Source organism: Marmota flaviventris, chromosome 9 (assembly GCF_047511675.1).
Source record: "Marmota flaviventris isolate mMarFla1 chromosome 9, mMarFla1.hap1, whole genome shotgun sequence".
Classification (NCBI taxonomy): Eukaryota; Metazoa; Chordata; class Mammalia; order Rodentia; family Sciuridae; genus Marmota; species Marmota flaviventris.
Window position 1 is genome coordinate 70,299,225 of NC_092506.1, and position 8,887 is coordinate 70,308,111.

Sequence of the window (8,887 nt, forward strand, 5' to 3'; positions counted from 1 at the left end):
CCCCTTCTGGGCTCTCCATTCCAGCAGAGTATAAGAAACTTCCATTTACTTTGTAGCAGGATTTTATTTAGTGTTTCTCTTTTTGCTTTTAATAATCAAAACAAGCTTTTATTAAAATATTACTTGTTGATTTTAATGTTCCCAAAAAGTCTCACTCAAAAGCCACTTGCACATCTAATTTTAAGAGTGCATGTTGATGATAGAAATATATAACTCAACTGGCACAGTGTTGCTTATACATTTTAGTGTTACCATATTTGTATGTCATAAAAGACACTAGCAATGCAGACCTTGGTGAATTAAGAGTGTTTGTTGACAGCAGTGAAGCATCCACAAGAAACTTGGGGCTCCTTCACCTCTCCCAACTGCAAAACTCCATCCCAATGGCCTTCCCAGGTCAGTCTCATGCTACTGGACAGGTTAATGACAGGAAAAAAAAGTAGCACATTGCCAAACTTGCCTGGTTTATAGAAATGCCAAGAAAAACTTTCATCAGTTAGCAAACAGTATGAGAGACAAGGAATGTTGCAGTTCCAGAAAACTTATTCCATTTGGCAATGGGAAAACGTTTGGCCCAGTTATGATTTCTTTAAAAAGTTAATTATCAAAAAAACATTATCTACTTAAATTCTGACTTTATTGGAAATAAATTGTTAGCATTTGACAAATTCACAAAAATCTTTGTAAGCGTGTCACAGAGAACCTAAGTTTTATTATACATGTTTTACTACTGAATTGATTTCTAGCACTAAAAATTATTTCTAACTAAAAAAAAAAACTTTAAATGGGAGATTTTAATGTTGCTTTAACCTCTTTGCACCTCTACTACATTTCCCAGCACTGTTTTAGTGACTTTTGACATATCAAGTGTTATCCTCATGTATAAAATCGTAAACTGAAATTCGGAAAAATTATATTACTTGTATTACTTGCCCAAGGGCACACAGCAAGTAAATTACAGAGCTCATATCCTAATTAAATTGTGTCTGGCTCCAAATCTAGCTTTTTCCATTTCATCATGCTACTTCAACTCAATATGATATGTTAAGCTGATGCTATTAAAGCAATAAAATGTGTTTGAGTTTAATCATTTTTATGGAAACATGTTTGACTGGTTCCAGCCTTACTCAAACACAATAAACTGTTTAGACTTTTTCATTGACTCAGATCATCAAGATCACTGATACTAACTAAAATGTTAAAAAAAAAAAGTGTTGGTCCAGGACTCTCGATGGAGATAGAACTTATTACCTTTAAAATAAATAACTTTCCATCATCACAGAGATGTCCCATCATAGGTCTACTAAATGAACAAGGGCCGCGGAAACTCAGCATCTCCAAAACTATATTCACTTTCTCCAAACTTCCCATTTCCAAAAATACAATGATAAACTGATCTGCCTTGTACTTTCCTGAATCAATGAATGGGATGACCATTCACTCTGTGTACCACAGTATAATTCTGGAAATCACCCTAACTCCTGTTTTTGATCCCCAACATCTAATGTGTTCCTGAGCTGGATAAACTCCTGCTGTTTCTTATCTCTGCCTTGCATTGTGTCCTTAGAAGCTGGCTCAATATGAAGGGTATCAGTGAATTTACATGCAAAGTCCCAGGAAGGCATCAAGGAGAAGGAAGAAAAAGAAGTCAGGTAGTTATGCCCAAGTCCCCACCCCTCCATTACCCTGTGAACTGGACCCTGTCACAGAGCCTGTCAGTTTTCCCACACAGCACTTCCTTGCCAGGTTCCAGTGATTATTCTCTTCACTTGCTAGGGATGGAAATAACTTCCCATTCTGTCTGTCTCCTTTATGAATCATCAACATTCTGCCCTCACCTTTGTAAACAGTTTCTTTATTTAAACTGTATAATAAACAAACTAGTTTGAAATATGTCCTCAATTTCTCATATTCTGATTAATACATAATTTAAACCTATGCAGTTTTATTATATGCATTTTTCAAATTTGTCCACTTCTCTTCAATACTAATGCCTTTGCTCTTGTTTGGAACTTCCTCCTTTACATCCTGGATTTCAGAAATGGCCTCTTGCTTAGACTCTAATCCATTCTCCATTTTCTTATTTAGAAATGTCTTTCTTATTTAGTAATGTCTTTCTAAAAACTAAATTTAGGAGCTAGAATTTTAGTTCAGTGGTAGAGCATTTGCCTAGCATGTTCAAGGTCCTGAGTTCAATTCCCAGCACACAAAAAAATAATACAATAAAAAACAAATCTTATCAACTCATAATATCACTGTCCTGCCTAAAATCCCTCGGTAATCCCCCATTGTGCCATGGTAACTGCAAAGTCCTCAGGATGTGCTACAAGTTCCATTGATCATCTGGACAATATTCCTCATGAAGTCTATTGCTCAACAACCCTCCTATGTATACCCTGGAGTGCTGTTTTAGTAAAGTTTCTTAGTAGTTCAACAGATATCCACAATGCTTAATCCCCCAACCCAATACACTCTTACCTAATTCATTTATTCTGTCCAGATCAACCTTCCCACTCAACCTCAATTGCCTAACTCCTACTCCTACTTCAGGATGAACTTTGGGGAGCTGCTGAGACCTCCTTCCATTCCGAAGTAATATAGTTGTTTTTTTCTCTGTGGTCCCAGATACTTATCTCTGTCATAATACTAATCAAACCACTTGCCCCCACTAGACAACAGTTTCCCTGAAGACAATAAAGAAGTCTAGTATCTCTGTACCCATAGTTTCAGAAGAGTACTTGACAGAGAATGCATATCCAATAAAGATTTGTTGCATGAATTAAATTAATTGCCCCAAATATTTCTCCCAGCAAAACACGAACTCTACATTTTCCCTATATCCCCCTTATCAGGGTGTTTTGGGTACAGAAGTGTTTGTGCTCTGTGTGTTTATCTGAAATATGAAGTGATGTTGATTTGTATGCATATTTATATTTCAGGCAGTCACATTGTGCTATGCTTTAGTAATAGCTGTATAATTCTCCCACTGGGAAAGCAGTTTCTATAATTGCAGCTGCTGATTTCTTTTTATATATTTTATATTTTATGTACTGAAATCAAATTAAGAAAGAAAATTCTTCTGAAATGAGATTTCTGGCCCTGAAAACAATAAATCCAAAGGTAGGAACCTATCTATCCCGGAGAAATATCAGGTAAATTACCACCAGAGATTGTAAATTGCCTGAGAAAATACAACTTTTAATTCACCCACATAGAACAGGATATAAAGTTAGAACAAAGATGATATGAAGAAGTCTAACAAAGGTCAATCTAGAATCTTGAACTTGGTGGATTTAATTGCTGAGATAACTACACAGAAATAGCACCATCATCTATTATGAATATCAGTGTCATAGCTGATCTTCTTCTTTCTGAGCTCTTTTTGCCTATTGGCAGGCTCCATGGTTGTAGTTTGCAGGAAGTATGGTATAGGATTGTCTTTCTTTATCTATAATAAAATGCTGCTTGTTGTAGGATCTCTGACAAACACGTTGCCCCTCTTCTCTCAGAAGCCATAAACCTCCTGTGTTGTGAGAATGCATTTTTTTCCATCTGTCAGGTGCCTATTGCTGCCTACCATATTGCTACTACTAAGTGACTTAAATCCACATGATTTATATCACAATTCTGTGAGTTTGTAAAGTGATCTAAACTCAGCTGGGGGATTCTTTTGCTTTTCTACTCCTATGAGGTCTTTGGTCAACAGGTAGGTTTCATCTGAGGTAGCCCAGAGACTAGGATCTCTCTCCACATAGGCCTTGCTCTCCAGCATGCAGGATTCACGGCCTAGGTGGCTCCTAATCACCTGTTCTGTGGGCCAGGCATGTTGGGGTTCTGCCAAAGCCATTTCTCATTATCCTATGCAGGTTCAGAGCACTTTTGGCATGGGTATATCTTGTCTCTAATCCCAATCTGCCTTTGGATGCATGGAGACTGACAAAGAGTTGGAACAACTGTGAGATTCTAGCCAGGGCCACTCCCCAGTGAAACTCAATGGTTTTTTCCCAACTTCTCTACTGACTACCCATATGGGGTATCCTGTGGAAACTGGTCCATCAAGCAGCACTGAACTAAAGCCCCAATAACACATGCACCTCCTAATGAGCTGTGTTGCACCCTCCCACACTCGCTCCTCCTGAGCACACCCCTCCCCTCACCCATCAGATTCTAAGATTGAGAGGGGGACATAGGGTGGTTTGTAAGGAAATGCCTGGGTTCTCTCTGTTCACATTTTAAGCCTTTATAAGCTTGTAGGGATTCTTCCCATAGTTGTTTCTATGCTCCTGTGGCAAAAAGAGACACATATTCCCATAACCCTCTGAAGGTTCCTTTGGCCCGCATCAGGTGTAAACTTTTTATCCCAGCCTTTACCCCTACTGTTCTTCTACTGCCAAACATAATCTCAATATCAACTCTCTATCTGATAAAGAATCATGGCCATCAGAGGGAAATACAAATCTTAATACCATTCTACAGCTCAGCCTATTCTATAAAAAGGAAGAAAATAGTCCAATGTTCCTATGTGCAGGCCTAAGGACTTCTCAGACCTTGTTTAAAAAACATGAATTGCACCAAAAATTTAAATTAGACTCAGCTATGATCTTCCATTCTAGGTGAGGCCAAATCTATCCCACCCCAAGGTCATTAACTAATGGGAGGCTCAACACAGACAGATCAAATTCATTGCAAAAAGAGGTCCCATGTTCTCCCAGGCATTACAAATCACATGGTAAGGGTAAATAATCTAGAGGCTTACATCTTTTTCATGACCACCCATGAAAAAGCACATAGGTTATGACCCATGTCATAAGGTAGCAGTTAAATTCAGAGGTCATGCATGGAAGTAGGGGCAGAAACTGCTGGCCACTAAAGGCTCCAATATCAGGGAGATGTCACCTAGCCAAAGAGACCGTTCCTCAGTGCAGGCACCTATGGAATCTGAACTCTTCCATTTGTTTGTTTCATGTTGCTCAGAGAGCAGCCTCATCCTCAAAAGTAATGAGAGATAATGTCTCACAATTTTCTGCATCCAAACTTGGCCTGATTACCAACTGGGGAAAAAAATGGTTAAATGCCCTGTGCATGAGGTTTTGCACAAAACAGCAACTTCCCTTACTTAGCTTCTACCCAATCTCTATCTCTCCAAGGCTTGAATTTGAAATGTAAATTGCAGAGGTTTATAGGGATTGCAGAGTTTACAAGACTTACAAGGCTTGAAGAGAACAAAATGACCCAAAGGAAAAAAAAGTGTCACTTTGAAATTCAAGCCACTGTGAGACCTAAATGGCTGGCTACCTTATCTGCTCTCTCATTCTACCACCCTGCTTTCTTTCTTTCTTTTTTTTTTTTGAGTATTAATTGTAACTTTTATTTTATTTCATTTTATTTATTTATATTGATTTTATTTTTTTAAATACATGATAGCAGAATGCATTACAATTCTTATTACACATATAGAGCACCCTGTTTTCTTAACAAGTTCCTTCCTAAACACTACAGCACAAGGAAGGAAGAAGGAATGATCTCATATACAAGTCTTCTTTACCTTGAGAACCTTTACCTAAGGATTTCAAGGCTTCCTCATTCTTTGAATATCTGAACTGGCTGTAATCTGAGCCAAAAAAAAAAAAAAAACAGTGAACTTTGATCTGATATATTCTTCATTCTCCTTTACTAGAGTAATTATGGCCAGGTCATTTTTTTATTTTTTTAGAACTCCTGCTTTTTAAAACTCTATATTTTTGAGCTCATGGTTTTATGGTGAATTCACACTTGATCTTGCATACCTACATTAATATAGTTTTCTGATCAGTTTTATTTTATCTAACTACATAGGTTTTTACACTCTTTTTTCAGAGGCCAATTTTTCAAGGATTAGCTCTCAAATGTATTGGAAAATCTCCTTTTACAAAATCCTAAAGACACAGACATGGTGATGTTGAGAATAAATTTGACAGGTGCCGCAGTCTGGCTGGGCACAATTCAGGAGCCACTTGTCAAAAGAAAGAAACTTTATTTTTAGAACCACACACACCAAACAAAACAGCTCCTCAGGAAAAACCCTCAGAGCCCAACTGCCACCACCGGCTTCTCCTCAGCCTCTCAACCTCCCACACTCCTCCTGCTCTTGAGGCCAATTGGCTGGGTCGCGTGGGAGGAGCCAATAAAAAGTCCCCCAATGAGCAGCTCCTTAGTCTGAAAGGGCCGGGAAACAGCCCAATGAGCATCACAGCAGAGGAGCCAATCAGCTAGAAGTTGCTGGGGCCGCTGTGAGCCAATCATCAGCTGGCAGTCTGAAAGTTTGCTGGGGCCCCTTCGGCTGTGGCTCTCAACAGACAGGCATGGAGGATAAGTGGCCACCTGAACCTTTGATTTCAGTGTCTGTCACGGCTGTCAGACTTTATACCTACCATTTCCAACTGTACAGGCCTGAACTATGTTTAAGTCATAAAGTGAAAGTCTCATAAGCTCTATTTTAATTTCTAACAAGTTAAACATAATAGAGCTTTTAATAAACATTTGTAGCATTGCCTCATACCTGTGGAGATCAACCTACAAATAGCTACAAGATCTCTGTCTCTTGTCTGTTTTATGTATGTATGCACACCTCTCTCTGTATTATACTGTATCTACATGTGTGCTTGTATCCAAATATCATGTACATGGTGTCAAAATTGGTATAGAAAAATGAGTGCCCATAAATCAAAATTTAAAAGACAAATAAATCTAAACACCTTTTAGTTCACAAGACTTAAAAAGTTTCAATTTAAATTAGATAAACTGATGGGAGTAAAGATGTTTTTAAAATTACTAACAGAAAGTTTTCTAGGTGGTCAATTAACAGAGTATTGATTTCTATAAAATATCTGGAATATAATATCCATTGCTTCTAGGATTTTTCTTCAACCAGGAAAATATAGCTAGTACTGTTGACTACATTTATTTGATATCTTGGTTTTTATAGTTAAAAATGAATAAATTAGATTTAACATCAATGTGATTAATTTTCATAAATGTGTTACAAGAGACATCTGATTAATTTACAAAGTTAAAGTGCTAAAATACCAACTGTTACATATAAAATCAAGAACTTTTGACTTAGAGGCAGCGGAAGATGGCAGCGAGGGGAGTGCATTGCCCCCGTGTGCTGCTTCACTGTGTGGGAGTATGACAAGTCAGGACGGCTAAAGGCTATCTTGTTAGGAATTTCCAGCAATAGTGGGGTGCTCCAGAACCTGGAGGAAGGATTTCCATCGCACGAGGATCAGCTACGGGGACTCAAACACGAGAGGTTTGTCGCACGGAGGGTAACACTGCATATTCAGCAAATCGCCCCGCGGCTAGAGTCTGCAGCACGTGCTGGGAAACGAGGAGATAGCGACGCAGGGATACAGCGCTGCAGTTTCTGCCAGCCGTGCAAGCACCGTACTCAGGGCTGAATTCTGGGTTTCAGACGGGGGAAGAAAGCGGTCCATCTCTGTTCTCCACACCGGTCAGACCACAGAGGAGGCCAGCAGCCACCAAGTTGGAAAGCTGACGTCACCATCCCTGTTTTCGACTGACCGCAGCTCATTCAGCCATAGAACAGGTAATTTCAGGCTGCCATTCGCCTGCGGCTTGCAGACAGATTGCTAGGGTTCAGTGCCTGGGGGCTTCTTAGAACCTGATCTTATCGGAGCGAACACCGAGCGCGGAGTGGCCGAGTTCCGGTTCCCGGAACCGCCCTGGCCCAGGGCTGGGGAGCCTGCGGAGGCTGCTTCTTGGACCCTGCTCCTATCAGAGCATACACCAAGCACTAAGCGGCCGAATTCCGGCTCCCGGAACTGAGCCCACGGGGACTGCTTCTTGGAGCCTACTCTTATCGGAGCTTACACCGAGCACGGAGCGGCCGAGTTCCGGCTCCCGGAACTGCCCTGGCCCAGGGCTAGGAGCCCACAGAAACTGCTTCTCGGTCTGGGTCCTGCTGAGGGCCGGTCAGGACTCACCCGTTGCTTTGGTTGCCCGGCAAGGGGAACGAAATGCTGCCATTCGCATAGGATACCAACATGGCAGAGATCTGATGTCATCAGAAAGCGGTGGAGGAGAGAACTTCATCAATACCAGCGGCGACAGAAACAGTTGGTCTCCTGGTAGGGGGGGTGAGGCACAGACACCCAAGTCTCCTCAATTTGTCGTCGAGCCAGAGGGGAGGAGCCAGGCTGCCGCCAGCGCCTGGAGCAGGCCCAGCGGCTCGCCAGCGTGGTGACCGCGTGACCCCAATTGGAGAGGGGGCGGAGCGGAGCCGCCACCCGCACCCGCAAGGTGGGCAGACCCGCGACCCAGTGGTACATGGGCGTGGTAGGAGGGGCAGGGCAGAGCCACTGCCCGCGCTTGCAAGGTAAACAGACCTGTCATAGACTGGCGGGTCAGGCGCCGTGGCCTGCCAGTGTGGTACACACGTCACCCCAACTGGAGTAGGGGCAGAGCAGATCCTTCTCCCATGCCCAGATCAGGCCCTGCCAGTGTGGTGGCCACGTGACCCCAATTGGAGTGGGGGCGGAGCGGAACCGCCACCCGTGCCCGCAGGGTGAGCAGACCTGTGACCAACCTGCAGATCAGGCCCAGGGGTCCGCAGGCGTGGTAGGAGGTTCAGGGCAGATCCGCCGCCCGCCCCTCCAAGGTAGGCAGACCTGCGACAGACCGGCGGATCAGGCCCAGGAGCCTGCCGGCGTGGTACACACACCACCCTAAATGGAGTAGGGGCAGAGCAGAGTCGCCGCCCGTGCCAGGAACAGGCCCAGCGTCCTGCAGGCGGGGTAGTCACGACACCCCAATTGGAGTAGGGGCAGAGCAGAGCCGCCACCCGTGCCCGAAAGGTGGGCAGATCTGCGACCGACCAGCGGGACAG

At 42.5% G+C, this 8,887-nt stretch overlaps 1 pseudogene; it reads right to left on the bottom strand.

Annotated features, from left to right (window-relative positions):
- The window catches only part of LOC114098622 (ubiquitin-conjugating enzyme E2 E1 pseudogene), a 65,414-nt pseudogene extending 57,939 nt beyond the window's left edge, over positions 1–7,475 (bottom strand).
- Between the last annotated feature and the right edge of the window lie 1,412 nt (positions 7,476–8,887).